This window comes from Crocodylus porosus, unplaced genomic scaffold (assembly GCF_001723895.1).
Source record: "Crocodylus porosus isolate Cpor-Errol unplaced genomic scaffold, CroPor_comp1, whole genome shotgun sequence".
Lineage (NCBI taxonomy): Eukaryota > Metazoa > Chordata > Crocodylia > Crocodylidae > Crocodylus > Crocodylus porosus.
This window is the reverse complement of record NW_017728924.1, coordinates 13570091-13588035: the sequence shown is the minus strand read 5'-3', so window position 1 is coordinate 13588035 and position 17945 is coordinate 13570091.

Sequence of the window (17945 nt, the reverse complement as noted above, 5' to 3'; positions counted from 1 at the left end):
ACATGGCCCTGCACACACTGAGAGCCCTCCACATGCACATCCCCCCCCACACACAGAGCCCTGCAGACAGAGGGCCTTCGACATGCACACCCCCTCCACACACACACACACACACACACACACACACACACACACACAGAGCCCTGCTTACGCACGCACACACACACTGCTCAGTACACACAGAGAGCCCTCTGCACATGCACACCTTTCCACACACACATGCACACATAGTCCTGCACACACAGAGAGGCCTCCACATGCACACACCCCTCCACACACACAGCCCTGCACCCCCCCACACTCCTCCACATGCACGCGCGCGCACACACACACACACACACACACACACACACGGAGAGCCCACCACATGCACCCCTGCATGCACACAGAGAGCCCTACACACACACACACACACACACACACACACACACACACAGAGTAGAGGGTAGAGATGCATGTTATAGACTGGCCAAAGCAGAGGAGCCTGAGCTGTCCCTTGCCCCAGCCACCGCCTTGGATGCCCCATGCCGCAGGTGGGCACGGCCTGGGCAGGCAGAGAGGGGCTTGGTGCCATCAGCAGCTACGCACCAAAGCACCTTAGGGCCGCTCTCAGGCACAGGGTTGTTCACTTTCACATCCTTTAGCTCAGGGGTCAGCAGTGTTTTTGGGCAGACTGCCAGCATGCCAGTGGATGTTGACTTGTAAGAAGTTGGCATGCCTGCCCAGATGGCGAATGCTCTGCAGAGAAGGTTGGTTACTCCCATGTGGCTTCAACAGGACTATGTATCCCTTGAACAACTGGGGCCTGCCTGGCCAGCTCTCTGCGATGGGCAGCCCTGTGGTGCCAAGAGCTGTCTGGGGAAATATTTGCAGTCCAAATCAATACAGATGGCAGTGTGATGCAACATGCCCTTCCTTTCCTTATGACATAGGCCAAACCCTCATGTGTTAGTGAGCAGGCCTTTTACAGCACAGACCAGTACCAGAAATACTCTGTTGAGGCCATTAAAACTTCGCGGAAAACAATTTTTTTGTTGGATTCAAAACTTCCCCTGGGCATTTCTTAACTGTTTTAACTGTCCAAGTACAAAAAGCAAGGACATGGAGTTGGTGGCACAATACAGCTTAAGGAAGGATGTTTATTCAGCTCTTAGTTGTTTTTCCAACTACAGTTTTTAACTCAGCCACATCTTTTAAGCACAAAAGTTTTCACAGTCTGAGATGTCACCCTCTATTGGCCCTCAAGGTTAAGAGCTTGCTGGTTAATCATAGTCAAAGATATTACATAAATGTTCTTAAGGACCTGTGTACATCCCAGGGTCCTGTGGTACTAGATGGTTAAGTGTTAAGCACAACAGTGCACCATGCTCCCACTGATGGCAGTAGGCATGCAATTGAAGAGGCATTACAGCTACGTAAAACAAGCTGGGGACATGCCCTCTGATGCATTTATTTTGCTTTAAACAAGTACCTCCCTTCCTGGTTCTGCACTTCAGTAAACTGAAAGCACACGTGCTAAAGCAGGCCTCCTAACCCACTCACCTGAAGTTATTTATGCTTTACTATATGTTAAGTCTAAATTGTTACTCTTTCTTTGCTTGAACATCTACGGTAGTATCAAACTCCTATTAGATTAAAATAATAGCTTCAAACTTCACAGTGATCTCTCTCTCTCTATGCTGGAGCTATCTAGGGTTATTAATTAAAATGGTCTGGAAAAGGAAGTGGGGCAGAGGCATTAGCTTGTCCAGGGTACAGAGGAGTTTAACTCCACCTTCCCATTCCCTCTCCTGGCAGAGGAAGAGTCACAGAGCCCTGATGGGTTTCTAAGGAGTGGGCTAACCCATGGGCCGGGCAGGGCTTTGTTTGGTTTATGTCATCTTGCCTTGGCTTGTGTTTAGAAAGATCCTCTCTTTTCTCCTTGTTGCTCTTGTTTTCCTTTCCCTGACCTGCCTTCCCCCTGGCTTGCAAATCAGTGACTGGCAGATTGTGCAAAGAGCCCATGCCAGGCTGCTTTCTCCCACAATCGGTGGATACCTATTTCTGCATCGGTCTTGAGCTGTGCTTGTGCACTAGACAGCAAGGCCAGATCTCAAACACCTCCTGGCATTATCCATGGCCCTGGATGCAGCCTCACTCCTGTAACTTTGCCCTGTAGCTTCTCTTTAAATGTCTTTCAAAGCAAAAGGAACCTCCTGAGTCCTTCCTCCCCTGGACTTCTGAGGACAAAGCCCATCTTTAGGGAGCCTCTCAGCTTTGGGGGTTTTGTCCCTGTTCCCATTTTCAGTGCCTCTGGTTGGGAATGCTCTGGCCGTCCTCCACTGCCCCCTGCTGGTTGGAATCACACCTCTGGGAGTTGACTGCAAGTGTGAAAAGACTTTACCGTGGAAGTGGGCTCTGTATTTCAAGTGGAAAAGAAAGGCTCAATGTTTTCAGCACATTCCCAAATTAGGGTTGTATCTGATTAACTGCTTCTGCCACAACGGTAGCACAGCTGTGTGCCAATGTCATACTGTGCAGTAGTAATGAGCTGCAACACAGTAGTAATGAGTTACTGTGCAGTAAGCATGTCATGTAGACATAGTCAGTGAGCATCAATATAGTTGAATAGGAAGCATATATTTAATTCATATTTATGTTGTGGTACCAGTCATGCCCTGTTGTCCTTGGTGCTATACAGATGTATAGTGTCTCCACAGAGAAAAGCCAGCCTTCTTCAGGACTCCCAAAAGTGCTGCTGCAGTCTTTCAGCTGTTTTTTAAAATGTTTGCTTGAATTTAATCTTTATTATTAAACTTTTGAATAATGTTACAAATGTGCTAACTCAGCAGCCTGTGGCACCTGACAAAAGTGACCCATTCTGCATGAAGACAAAAACCAGAGTATCCCTAACCCTCTCACACAGGCTGATTCCAAAGGGAAATCTGGATACTCACCTGACTGATTCAAACTTGAAGTTAACAAAAAAATTGCCTCGCAAATTAAGAGCTCCTTCAACAAATAGAGGTGTAAGGCCAATAGAAAAGTGTAATATTACTGGAGGGATGTTAATTTAGGCCTACCTTGCATATGGGAAAAATCCAGGTAAATGGCTAGGAGCGGGAAGGAGAATCCATGAGGGGAACTGCCAGATTCACTTTATGTGGGAAGGGCCATGACAATTGCAGAAGGGCCTGCTGGAGGCAGGTGACCCATGTCTTCATGTCACTACCCTCAGGTCTGAATCCAGGATTTCCTGCCCTGGTGGCTATTTTTGGCACCCCCGTTCCCACCTCAACCTTTCATTTTTCTATAGCAGCCAGTATTGGCTCTTCACAGGCAACCTCTAAGAGGGCATCACAGAGCCACTCTCACATCATAGGTTTATAGGTCTTGTTTTGTTTGACATTTTACCCTATTTATCCAAATCACACTGTCTTTATCAAGATGGAAGGCTTTGCTGTGTGATCAAAGCTGCTTTGTCACAGACCCAGCTGCTTTGGTGGGTGGTGGACAGTGATGCAATCACTGAGGTAGCTCGAGTCCTACCCATGGCCTGCTTTGAAGATCATGTCGACATTGTTATGAAGGTAAAGACCAAAAGAGCTCTCTCATATTTGCAACCAAGTTGCAAATCTGCAGGATTTCTCTTTCAAATTAGAAGCAGCTTTTTTTGGCTGTAAACCACCACCTGGAGTACTTGCAGTGCAAACCTGGCAGCCTTGGGCTAGTGCATTAAAGCCAGGTAAAGACACGAAGCAGAAAGAAGAGGAAACGCAGTTAGCTTGTGTCACTTACCAAACTGAATGTAATACAAAATGGGAAGGAGATTGTTAAAGCCCTCTATTTCCTTTTACTAAGTTTCCATTAATAACAGGTAAGGAATACTGCTTTAACCATATGTGGCTGGGTAGAAGTTAACAGTCATAGTCTCAGTGACTTCCATGGGGCCAGGGTATCTCCTATGATGTTTAGGCTGACAGTGTCCCTTTAAAGGATTAAGTGATAACTTTTATCACTTATGATGCCTTGGTGGATGGTCTGTCTACACAGGTTCCTTTATTGCCACCCATTAGCCCAGTGTATGAGGGAATACGCACCTCAAGGGAAATCACCCACTATCTCATCAACACTTTCAAATTGCAGCAACAAACAGAATTCACCAAGTGAGTGACCACGGCACTGCAGGAGAGTGGTGTGTTATCTCGCACCAACTTCCCTTGTTTTGTCACTTGTGAAAGGACAGTTGCTGTAAAATAAACCACATTCTTCAGAGCCAGCCTATCTTCCCCCCTCCCTCCAGGCAATAGAAAGACTTCTGTTTTCAGCGAGAAGTGGATCAGATCCAGGACAGCCTCAGAAGAAAATTTGCAAATAGTGGCTATCATAGAGTCCAACAGCTGTCCATTAATCCTACAATTGCTAAGGTGGAACAATGCTGAAAACAGCTCTTTTTTATCTCCCAAAGGTGGTCTTTCCCCAAGCATTGCTAGAACCTTCCTGAAACCAAAGTCAGGATAGCATGTCGTTTTGCAGAAATGAAAATGTGGCTGAATAGAAACATCTTACGCAAACATCAGAGGAAACTTATCAGCATGATATGCCTAAATCAAGGGAATGCAACTGCTAAGAGCATTTGGTAAAGTGAGTTTGTTTTCAGTGAAGCAGCCATATCTTGTGACCTTGTACAAGGCCTTTAGTCCACCCTCAGAGCAGTCTGGATCAGACATCAAAAGCAACATGCTGCATGTGGTCAAGCAGCACAAGTCAGCATTTGGAAATTGATTATGTCAGCAAGTGGCTTCCAGCACAGACATTTCCATGCTTGACGTGGTTACTTTTTCCCTGTGACTGTCATTAGAAACGCTTTTTCTTTTAGATTTCAACTTTAGTTAAGACAGCCATTACAGCTGGCCTGACACACAGGGAACAGATAAATTATTTCAAAGAAGTAAATGATTTCAGGAGCAGAAGGGGAGGAAACAGAGATGGAGTCATCCACTGGCAGCAGCCTGAGAACGTGGTTTCAGAGAGTGAGATCTGTGGTAGTAAAATGTCACTCAGACGATGAAGTTTTGAATTCCCGTGCATGCATTCTCAACACTGCACGTTGAAAAGAAACACTCTGCATAAACCATATCGAGGCTTCTTTGGTGAGAGCATGATACGGCACAGAGACTGGAAAGGAGCTAAACGAAGTTGTCTGTGACCCATTAAAAACAAATAAAAATGGGTAAAGATCAATGTTCAAAAATGAAGAGGCCATATCCCAGCAGGGAAGAGAACCTGATCCAAATAGGTTCCTGCCCCTCTCTCGAACGCAAATACTCAACTCAGGGCTGGATGTTAGCTTAGCCACTCAGGCTCCAGACCACTCAGTTCTCCTCTGAGAGTAGGTGCTCAGTGGTCTTTTGTACAAAAGGCTCCTGGTCAGAGCACTTACCAAGAGACTGGGAAACTTGGGGTTTGGGCTGCCCTCTGTCTCCAGGGATTCAAACTCACATCATCCTCCCACTGCTATAGAACAGGCTGAGTGGGGCACCTTCCCTGAGAAGCTGGCCCAGTTTGGGTAGCAGTACTTGTCTGAACTGCTTGGTTATGGTGGTAGGCATTGCTGTACCAAGACATACCATGTCCACACTGCACATAACACCTGCCAAACCAGAGCCACCTTCATGCAGAGCTGCATGCCTGTCAGTGACCTCCACTTCCCCAACAGGCAGAGGAGCTTACCAGCAGTCACACAGCCCCACACAAAGGCAGCTATGCCACTTCCAGTTCAGGATGTAGCATGTGCAGAGCTGGCACAGCCTGCCTCATTACAGCACCACCTGCAACTATAATTGAGGAGTGTGGATGTACCCGAGGCAGTCAAGAATGCAAGATTCATGGAACCAAGAGGATTGGGACCATAACCTCCAACTCCCAAATGAAGAAGGAGAGGCCAGTGTAAAATGCATAAAACATCCTTCTTTGCCTGAAAACTAGACTTAATACCAAGAGCGAGGAACCAGGCTCCATCCTCCTAACTGAATGCCGTAACCATTAGGCTGCCTCTGCTTTGGTCTTTTTTGGGAGACTAGTCATGGGCACTGTAGTTTATATTGAACTCATTGCTATTGGGTGAGCTTTGAGCATGCCTAAAGGATTGGGCTCTTGGAGAGTTACGTCGAGTCTGGATACCACTTTACTTCTCTTCTGGATCACAGCAGAGTTTAGGCTGTAGTTAAAGGCTTTGTAGCTGTGAGAGTAGGATGCTTCTGTACATGCTCAGAAGCCCAAGCTTAGATGCCTGGGAACTTTTTCAGGTCAAAATTTAGGTGCTGAATGATATAGCTGCCAAGGGAATTTTGTATCCATTGGAATTGCTTTATTCAGACTCATTTTTTTATGACGTCAGCCCCTAAATTCTGCTTACCTCCTGCTAAGATACCTAATTTACCCTGCTGGGTCTGGGCCAGGATTGTAAGTTTTCCAGTATCTAGGTAACAGAAAGTAATAACAGCAGCAATAATACTTTAAAAAATGAAAACAAATGAGCAGTGACTTGGTAGCGTTTCTTCATAAATGTGTCATCTGCATCTGAACTCTGTGTGTGCAGTAGAGTTATCATGTCATCTGACATTGCCAGGGGCAGCCCTTTGCTAACAACTCCTGCAATATTTTCATTGCCATAAGTTAAGAGGAATGTTTCCAAAAGGGTTTTAGCAATTTGAGCTATTAAAAAAAAAAGACTTAAGTGCAATATCTTGCTGAGAGCAGAATCTTCCTGGACAGTTTCATGCACCCACCCTTTCCACCTCCAGTTTTATTACTGCCGTTAGTCCAAGTAGCTACAGTTTATTTCTTTAATAGGATGACAACACCTTCACAAGAAGTGTCCCACCAATAGAAACACCCTCTGATGACAGCGCGTGGGGAAGGCAAGAATCCAACTGTAAAATAATATTTTATGTGACAGCAACAAAAAAAATCTAAAAGGCTATTTATAGCAACAGTGATCTCAGCCTTGAGACATTTCCATGGAGATCAAGAATTAGTTGGGGTTACATCAGCTCCTCCAGCCAGTTCATAAGGAGGGATGATGGTCATGCGGCCAGGACAGCCCTGGGTTCCACTCCTGAGCCAGGCCCTGCCTTGCTGCATGACTCTTGTGCTCTAAGCTTTTAGCACAGGCAGCCTTCAATCCAGTGCGCTTTGTTTTATTATTACATGCCCAACTCTAGACTGTAGGTGCTAAGCACCCTCCACTCCACTAGAAATCAGTAAAATATGCAGCAGAGCAGCTTCTCAAGGCGTATGAAGCTGACACACCCAAAGTCTGGCAGGTGGTTTCTCTGTCCTCATAACACGGGAAGGTCCCCCTGGGTTTAAAATCTGTAAATGTATTAACCAACCAACCTCTAGGGTAGAGCAGGCTCAGCACCCAAGCTGCTAGACCAAGGACCTGGCTTTCATACCATGCTCTGCCACTAAATTGCTGTGAGACCTTCAGCCTGTCACTTCACCTTTCTGTGCTCACCCATCTTCATTAGGCATGTTTTGTATATACATGTGAGTGCTAATACCTCAGAGTAATTACACCAACAGGATTATTTCTGGTGGCCTATTCCATTCTCTGTGTAAATGCAGGGGAGAAACGTGGGACTGTAACGTGAAAACGACACAGCATGGGCCCAGGCCTGTCAATCCAGCATTTTCTTCCTCACACTATAGTTAATGCAAAGCAAATCCATGGGTAATTTTGATCTGTTTTTGCATGAAGAAGCAATGCAGAGGTAAGTCCCTGGGTGCAATTAACACATATAAAACTGCCTCAACAGGAAAAAAGGAGACAGAGAAGAAAGAGAGTCTCTTTAGGATCTGGGCTGGGAGCTTGGTCTGGAATTCCAGAGGGAATCCCAAGCTTCTGCCACTGTCACCTGGGGATTATGCAGAGAAAAGCAAATCATCCTGATTTATCTCCGTAGCAAGCATGTGATTTGTGCACAGAACAACCCAGGCCAGTCAGCTCCCGCTTAGGGCTTTCTGCTGCTCTAGGCAAACTGAACAATTCCTCTATGGTCCACTGCCCTCATTCCCTTGCTTCTATAGGCAGAGCCAGCCATGATTAGAAGTGCATTGTACATTATATATGTTCATGTTGGTCTTCTGAAAAATCCACAGATCATAAGCACCCCTTCATGCAAAGCTAAATACAGGCCCAATTTTATGAAGTGACAAGTGCTTTCATCTGTTGCTGAAGTAACTGCACCCATCATGTGGTTGGAGGTATTTGGTACAATTCATCTACAACAGGACTTTAAGCTTGTCTGAACCAGCAATGGTTAGAGCCTGGCAAATCAAGCTAGGAAACTTTGGATCTGTCGATAAAAGTATGCACTGTACTTCCAAAGCACTATCCACCTGAGAGGCTCTGGCCTTGTTTACCCAAGACCAGAAGTGCCAACAGCAGGCAGTAGTGGACAGCAGCCACCAGAGAGAAACCACCAGAGTATGGTCACATCTGTATGGCTTCTGCCAGATTTATGTGGCCCCACTTTTTCAATGATTCTGGTTGGGGCATCCAGAACTGGGACCCCAGAATGGGCAGTCTTCAGTAAAATGGTGTTTCACAGTCTTTCAAGCTGTGGGATGGGGTTTGTGAGCTTAGTGGCTAGAAACCAGATGCAGCCATCTCTGGGCTTGGTGCAGTTTGTGCTGTGGTTTTCTTGTGGCAGAATCCCCAACAGAACAGACCTCCTCACTCTAAGTGCCTGGCCTGTCTGCTCTGCAACCCGGCCTGCAGTCCCTGTTCTTTATTGAGAAAGCTCATGTATTTTACTGCAGTAGCAGCTGCACTTTGCATGTACTAAACCCGTGATCGCAGCACAGCTCACAGAGCCTGGTTCTGGCTTCCATCTGCTGGAGTAGCTACTGATGCCAGTGAAACACCTCCCTCTTTACACCTGTATAAACAAAAATTAGAAACAAGCTGATGTGCCCTGGAACTATAACTGCAATTGCTACCTCCATACATTAAGCCTTTATGGCACAGCAGCAGTGCCACCTAGTGACACAGACTAAGTATTGACCCCAGCTAGTTAGTGGAAATCCCGTTCCTCCCGGGCTCACAATTATAGCAGTAGAAAGACAATATGGGAAGAAATCTTAACAGAGGTGTTATCAACCCTGGGGCACATTCTTAACATATCTTTCCAGAAATCATTTTTCAATGTTACCAAGGAGGAGGTAAAGACAACCAATTTAGCTTAAATTAAAAGGGGGAAAGTCCTCCCCAATAACCCCCCCAACAAACAAAAAACCTGTTGTGTGTGTAATGTAATAAGTATACATACATGTGTGTGTGCATATATGTCTATATAAAATGCACCTGCTTATCCTGTCTTACAGTCAGATTACTGTATTTTTTAATTTCTGTGCCTTCCCCCTACATACCCCTTATCCCACGTGTAAGGTAGGTAAACTGGAGTAAGGAGTCTTGTATTCTGTTCCCACTGGCTCACTGTGGCACTTGGAATTGGTTTATAATTCCTGTGCCTCATTTGAAAACAATTAAACAATTTCTAAAGGAAAAAGCTGCACAGATTCAAGGGAATGAATCTTATTTTATTTGAAGGAGGGACTTTATGCACCCTTTTTATTCCAGCTAAGCAATTTACTGGTTTTCCCTCTTGCCCTTTATCAAAGCACGTGTCCATCATGCAGCCTATGCTATACTGTTCTTTAGCCATAAGAGGTACAGCCAAGAGGAATCTTTCTCTATATAGATATAACACCCCATATCTTGGGAACCTATACAATCACACTATATATCTACACACACAGTTGCATTATCTATATGGATAGATGTTATATAGGCATTATTACAGATATACAGCTTGACAGCTCTCCTTATTGTCATACGTTGGCTCATAATTTCTAGGCAGATGGTCAGGGCTGAATGCTTGCAGCATTTTTACCTCCTGTCTAATTTGTGTGAGCATACACTATGTTTGACTTGAGTATTTGCAAGCACTATTGGCCAGTGAATGCCTCAGTGGCTACTCCCATGCATCAATACCTGATCTGTGTGTACACATACTGTATTAACATACAACAAGAATCCTTCTATGAAAATGTCTCTTTCTCTCTATATCTACCTACACACATACCCCCCCCCACTTCCGCCCAAGATAAGGGCATTTCCTCAAGCAAACCAATAATGGGATGGATTGTTCCCATCCAAAATCAGGGCCCTTCGTAGACCTTTTCACAGTGCACAGTGGCAACATTAAACCTTAGGATAAAGGGCTAAGGCTTTATATTTTCCCGTGATGGTAACTCAAGAGGGACAAAGGTGACAGGAGCTGACTCATTTGGTTAGCAATTTTAGAAACAAACTATAGATTTGGCAAAAGAAAAGATGAATGTCCACTTAAATTTTGGAGCCCACACCTTGTTAACATAGATCAAGTAAATTCATTCAACAAAGGAGTGATATCATCACACCTGTGCTATGTCTGAAGCTGTTGGTCCAAGAGTCTGGCTTTACATGGGGGATTTTTCAGGTTCCCCCATACTGCTTTCTTATTTTGAGGACTTCCTGGACTGCTGTCATCCCAAATGAGCTGAACAGAGTGAGAGGAACCAAAAGGTGACAGGTATATTGTTAGCATAAAACAAATGACTTGGAAGCCCCATTTACAAGAGTGAACATTAAGGCCAAAATTCCCTGGTTGTGCACAGTGATTTGCCTCTGGAAAACATATTCATACTTAGGCATCAAAAGTGACAGCCTGATTTTCAGGGGTGCTGAATCGCACTGTTTTTAATGGGAGATATGGCTGTTACCAATCTCAGGTAGGGAAATCTAATTAATTTTATTTAAAAATCGATGTAGGCACCTAACTTTCATAGCTGGAAAAAGGTGTCAAGGTAGATCCTCAGCTGATACAAATTATCATAGCACCATATAATTTTTTTTCCCTTGGTCAATGACAAATAGAAGTCACAGGGAAATGGAAAAGAGACATTCCTTTGCTGGCAGGCTGGTAATCCCAGACCCCTTGAAATGGCTCTAGCTTGACTGGAGGACTGTGGCAGCACATTGCTGTTCATGCTGCAGCCCTCGAAATGTAGCAGGGATGAGCATTCCACAAAGAAGACCTCCCAGGAGTTTTCCATGAAGAAATAGGAGGATGAATTATTATTTCCTAGCATCATTTGATTGGATTATAGACGACTGCATTTCTGCTTTTGATTTCAGACAGGTACCTAAGTTACAGTAACCAGACAATCAAAGCCATCTGAGCTCAGGTAGCATTAGAAGACGAATCCTTTCATCCCATTCCAGGATGAGTTACTCAAAACTGCCTCTGTTGGCTCTCTTTTCACTGATCAGCTGGTATTCACCACCAAGGCAGCTTCCGAGATAGCAACAGTGGTAGAAGCTGGTAAGCAGATAAGACTCAAGTAGGTCTGTAAAAAAGATGGCCAGAGCTCTTACGAAGACAGCCTGAACCACCGTTTACACTGCTCTGTCACAGGTGCCATGCTGGTATCAAATTCTGAGTCATAATCACACCAGTGCCAAGAAGGGCCCTTCTCACTTGCATCAGGTCTGTGAAAAAACTCCTAAGACTTCACTCCCTGGCATTGAATATAGCATTTTTCACTCATGCTGGGTGCAATCCTGGCACCAATCAATTGACTTTTTCCTGCTGCTTTTATTTTTGGAAAGGGAGAGATCTACAAAGCTACAAACTCCAGCAGCTGTTACACCACAGGAACATTATCTGGAGAAAGTACCGAGGAGCACAAAGAAGCAAAAGCTTGATGAAGAATATCCAGTACAACTTTTTGCAAATGGAGGGTCAGCACTAGCAAATCCATGTGATGTTTCCAAGGAAGTGACTCAGAATATATCCATGCTGCACTTCCCATAGTCATACCCAAGGTTCCTTTAAATAGCTACCTCCAGTACTGCCTGCACTGTAGTTACAGCACAGACCTTACTGCAGGTTGCAAAACTGAGGTGAGTAACTCGGTTAATTCCTAGGCAGTTAGCCTATGCTGAGCTCCATGTGGACGTGGCTACCTTGCTTCCAGTCCTTGAACTGAGGCTAGCTCAGGTGCATCCAGCTTGGGTATGTCTATGCAAGCTGCAGTTATACCTTGACTGCAGTGTAGACCTACCCACTGAATCAAGAAAATGGGAGCTAGGAATCTGAACCTGAATACTCAGGATTCATAAGATAACTCCTGTATGAACTGCCAAAAGATCTTTGTTGTCAGTGGAGGGACCTCCATCTTACATCTCATCTGGAAGTCAGCACACCAGTGGCATAACGCTTCTTAATACTTCGCTTGGGTGTTGTTCCAGAGGAATAAATAGCAGCACTTGAATTTTCAGGGATTTCTCTGAAGGTCTGTCTTTCAAGTAGAGACCAATCCTAACCCTGCCTAGTTTGAGAGATCACAGACTCGGGTGGTATGGTTCTCCTTGACAGATCTGAAAATAAATCCAAGCCAGCCCATTCTTCTTTGAAATATTTCACTCTCTCCTTGTTGCAACTGAGCATTCATCCCTCTGAACTCTACATCCATAAAAGAAACTGGCACAGCAGAAAGGGACAGGAAACTAGTATAATTCTACCCAAAATAATGCTTGCTGCCCCATTCTTATTAAATTTATGGCCTTGGATAGGTAGCTTTTGTGCACTCTGCCTTTTCCTGCCAGCATGAACAGCCCATAAATGAGCCCATAAAAATAAATACATAGAACTATTGCTTTCTCTGCGGTCTGTGAAATAAGCTACAACTCCAAGTGCACAGATGGAGCGGAGTATGTGGGTGGGAACATATTAGAACCTGTGGTCTGTTCCATTCACGCAGCAAGAAGCCAGGCCCACTTCCAGAGACTTTCCTCAGCTCTAAGACAAATAAGGAGAGGAGCTGTGAGGTACAGCTGTCCTTACTATCTCTAAGCAAGTGCCTGAAACATTCATCCACATTACTCCTTGTGAACAATACAAATTATTGCCTGTGATCTAGGCAGCATGCTGTGTATTAATAGTGACCAGCTGAAAATTTGATATGGACAGCGTGTGTATTTGAGACAGGTAAAGAAGCAGCTTAAGGAAAGGATGGGGCAGAGGCCATGTACATTCTGGAGGCCTGGTTCTCTCCTTAGCGGGAGACCAATAATTTTTCTGGGATCTTCTGGAGTATACTGGTATCAGCCAGCTGCTTCCACATCATTTCTGAGGCAGGTCACTGGCATTGCTTTTCCTATGGCAGGTTTGGGGTAGTTCTGAGTATTCTGGGTACTGTGTCCTGCAGTGGTGCGGAAGGCTTGGAGGGGCGATCCTGGGGATTTCTTCTGTTAAAGTCTGTCTGTGAATACACAGGACTGGACTCAGTGGAATCTCCAGTTCTAATTAAAATCTTTGACCTGACATTTATACTGGAAGGAATCCAAACCCAGAAGCCAGTTGAGCTCAGCCGGTACAGCAGGAGTTGCAAAGGACCATGTTTAGGTCTGGCTTCAGTGGGTTCAGTTCCAGAGTCCAACAAACATAAGATAAGCCCAGGGAAAACACCCTATGTTCTGTAGAAAACATCGTGCTGATCCACACAGTCTGACCAGCACAGGGTGCACAATTGAATGTGCCAAGTCAGTGCCTGTGACCAGCAGAGACAGGCTGGGTCTCACATACAGGGTCAGGCTAAAGTGGGGGTCACATGCTCCCATCCCTAATGATGTGCATCTCCACAGGAAGAAAATCAAATGGTCCCAGGCAAGTGTAACATGCATGCACTGGGTGTGTAGCCAAGAGGTCAGGCTTACAATGCAGAGACAGAGAGAGGTAAAGGGAGATCCAGGCAACTGGACATTGTACCCATAGGGTGATGAAGCTACAGCCTTGCCTCGTATTCCACTCTGAGTCATGCTGTAATGAAAACACAGTGAAACTAAAAGGCCAAGGAGAGAGTCAGATATTGTGCATGTACATATTATGGGCCCACTTATACGCATCACTGTTTTCACAGGGACAGGCTCTGCCACCTAGACCAGAAACACAAAACAGTTACCTTTAAGTTCAAGGAAACACTCCAAACTCCGGCTAATTCACCACCCTGAGGGGAATGAAGGATGGTGAATTATCCAGCAGTGACCACTTATCAGGAGTTGATCACCAGATGTGGAGAGCACTGCACCAGGGAACTGGGACAACAGCCAATTTTTCCAGAGTGAATTAAGCCGGCTTTACTCTGGTAGGCTGTTACAGTAGGTCCTGGGCTCAGCCACTAGAGGGAGATATGACCATGAGCAGCAGGCCAATCTTCTGCATGAGCCTACTGATAAATCTCTGACTGTGGCAGAGGAGGCAAGCCAGCATTATAAGCTTAGCCATAATAAGCCCTTGTTGGTGACTTGCAGATGCAGGGTACTCAGACAACATGGTTTAAGATGGACAAATAGTACTGAGCTCCTACTGCAAAGAACAAGTCAGAGCACAGGAGAGAAAGAGGAGTCGGCAAAGTGTTTCTAGCAAGTGGTCTGACTATGACATGTAGCACCTACCACCAGCTACCGGGGATGTGTCAGGGATGCCTGCATCTAGAAGTTGACTATATTATTGATCTATGTATGAACAAGCTGATGCATTGTCACTGGCAGTTTCCATTTTTTTTTACTATTCCTTATCTGCTGTACTGCAGTGCCTATTTTTAGATAAAAGACTTCATTTTGAGAAGCAATAACCTTATCTGTGGCTTAATAGTTTTCCTTTCTTAAATGCACCAAAGGTCATTGGTACAGTTAAGAATGTTCATTCCATAAACAGAACATCACAGCAACATGGCCTGTAATTAATGTCAAAAGGCACCTCACCTGGAACTCCAGTGAAGACAGAGCCATTCCTTATGGATAAACATCCTGCTACATTATTAATCAATCACCCTTTGGACTGTTTTAAAGCTGCATTTTTCTGCTGCTTGATTTCCTTGCTGTTTATAGTCCTCAGTGGAAGAAAGCTCTGTTTAACTTTTTCTCTAAAACCTGAGGGGAGAGGGGTGAATGCAATACTAGTGTAAAAAGGAATAACTAAAGAATTCACTTCTGGTACTATGCACATTGGTGTTACTGCTTCTGATTCGCACCACTGATGCAATCAACCCCCCTATCTTTAGTTTCCCCACCCCCCGAAGCACCCATTACGCATCTGTACCAAACAGCAACACATAAAAACCAAATCTTCATCATTAAAGGGGACATAGACAGGCAGTTAAGACTTCCATATCAGAACAAGGTTGGAAGTGACCTCTCTGGCATGCTGAATCCAGTGTGGTATTATCACAGGCAACCACATTGCCTCATTAGGGTTTGTGCCACAAAAAATGGCACTGGATGTTAATGACCCTGGCTAGAAATGTATTCACAATATTAGAAATCAGCAAGAACACTTGGACTAGCTGTAAACCTTCATTGACCAGGCAGGAAGCCATATCAGACCACAGCCCTAAGCTAGTGTGAAGGGTCAATTTCATTTCCTTGACAGAAGAGCTGTCCCTGCCTGAAAAATTAGGACTCAGACCTCACTATTGATGCAGTCTTACTAATATCAGCAATGGGCAAGGCTTAAGTTTTGTTGCCTTGATTTATAGAATCATAGAAAATTAGAGTTAAAAGGGACCCTAGGAGGTCGTCTAGTGCAACCCCCTGCTCAAAGCCATCCCCAACTAGATCATCCCACCCAAGGCTTTGTCTAGACAGGTCTTGAAAACCTCCAAGGATGGAGATTTCACCACCTTTCTGGGTAATGTGTTCCAGTGTTTTACTACCCTCCGAGTGAGAAAGTTTTTCCTAATATCTAACCCAAACTTCCCTTGCTGCAACTTAAGATCATTGTCCCTGTTCCTTGTTCTCCCATCTGTTACCACTGAGATCAGTCCAGCTCCATCCTTTTTAGAACCACTCTTCAGGTAGCTGATGGCTGCTCTTAAATCCTCCCTCAGTCTTCTCTTCTCCAGACTAAATAAGCGCAGTTCCCTCAACCTCTCCTCCTAAGTCATGTGCCCCAGGCACACTAACTATTTTCATTGCCCTCTGCTGAACTCTATCTAGTTTGTCCACATCCTTCAGTAGTGGGGCGGAGGGTGTGCAAAACTGGACACAGTATTCCAGATGTGGCCTCCCCAATGCCGCATAAAGATGAACAATCACTTCCCTTGATCTCTGGCAACACTCCTACTAATGCAGCCCAGGATGCTGTTAGCCTTCTTTCCAACAAGCGCACACTGTTGGCTCATATTCAGCTTGTTGTCCACTGTAACTCCCAGGTCCTTTTCTGCAGAGTTACTGCTCAGCCAGCAAGCAAAACTAACTCAGCACAGCTCTTCAGCACCTAATGAACTGTAGCTGCGTGCCTGAATTTCACTGAGAACTACGAGACTTAAAGATGATGCTTAGAAGTAAGCATAGGCTTCCCTGACTGGAAGCTCACATAGACAAGGATCAGCTGTTATTCTTCTTTTATATAGGGCTAGATGATGCAGGGTCAAACCTACACAATCCTTGTTTTCCATTGCAGTCACGAGCCTGGATGAGATGGGCAGTTTTGAAAAGCCCTGAAGCAAAGCTAAAAATCCACCAGCCAGGTCTTGTAACAATTTACACAGAACTGGGGACAAAACACAGTCAGGAGCCTGCTTTTCTGCTGGAGAAAGATGAAGCAGGGTTACCTGACTAGCTTACTCTTCCTCATCTATCTTGGCCTCATTTGGATTTGTGATTCCAGGTGCTAAAGGATTTTGAAGCAGAAGATAAAATGCTAACAGCAGTGACTCCCTATGATTCACACAGATTCTGCCTAGCCTCTAACACACAGCCTCTAAGCCATGGCAGGAAAAAGAGCCGAAGTGCTGTAACACACTCATGTATGTCTCCAGCTACACTGACCTCTTTTTGCCACCTTGCAGCACTCACCTTTTTTTCCTTCCCTCCCATGTATCATTCTTTCCCTCCTTTTATATATGTGACAAGCCTTATGATAAATGTCTGAGGGTCCTTTATTAAAACAGAGACTGATGCTGTGACCTGGGGTTAATATCCTATGGGAAAGGCGGGGCTTTTTTTTTAAGCTGCCCTTTTTTTTTAATTCTCTTTGGTTTCAGAAATGTGGCAAAATAGATTCTGAAAGGGGCTGGCCTCTCTGCACTTAGCTCTGCTGCTCACTTAATTCCACTGTGGATGGAAATGAACATAAATAGGTCCTACTGCTCTTGAACAAATGCCTGCAATCTTAACAGCCCCTAATGACTGGCTTCCTGTCTAGCAAGAAAAGCTGAACAAGCACAGGAATAATTTATTTGTCTCTCTTCATGGACACATTGCAATTTTCTCCCAAATATTCAGTGTGGATGTTGCTTGACAACCAAGTATGGTTGGTAACTGAAGTCATGTGGTATTGTTTTTGCTCCCCAACTGGATGACTGCACATTTTTGAGTCACATTTCTGGGCTTCATGCTCATGGAAGAATTAATTTAAATGAAGACATTTATTTTATAGGAATATTTTTAATGTAAAGACTTACTTCATGTCAGTCAGGTGGAGAAGAGGGTAGGAATGCTTGCAAGAAGTACATGTACGAAGTGTGAATTCTGTCAAAGCAAATCCAGGAAAACAAGAAAATATTTTTCTGCTGACAGGTTGATCAAACACCCACTGGTTTTATTTTCAAACTGCTCCGTAGTCTTGGAAAAAATCCAGGGAAGAGGAATGAGTAGGTAGAATGCAGGTGAAGCAGAGAAGGTGTGTGGCAAAGTCAGTCAGTGGTATGGCTTAGCAATTCATTTCACTGTTACTGATGGTGACATTGCCAAAGTGCTGTTATGTGCAGAGATTGATGAAAGCTTGGTAGATTGTAATGAAAGAAGAGATGCATGCTCCCATGTGTGCAGCAGCACCCCTTGCTAGGGG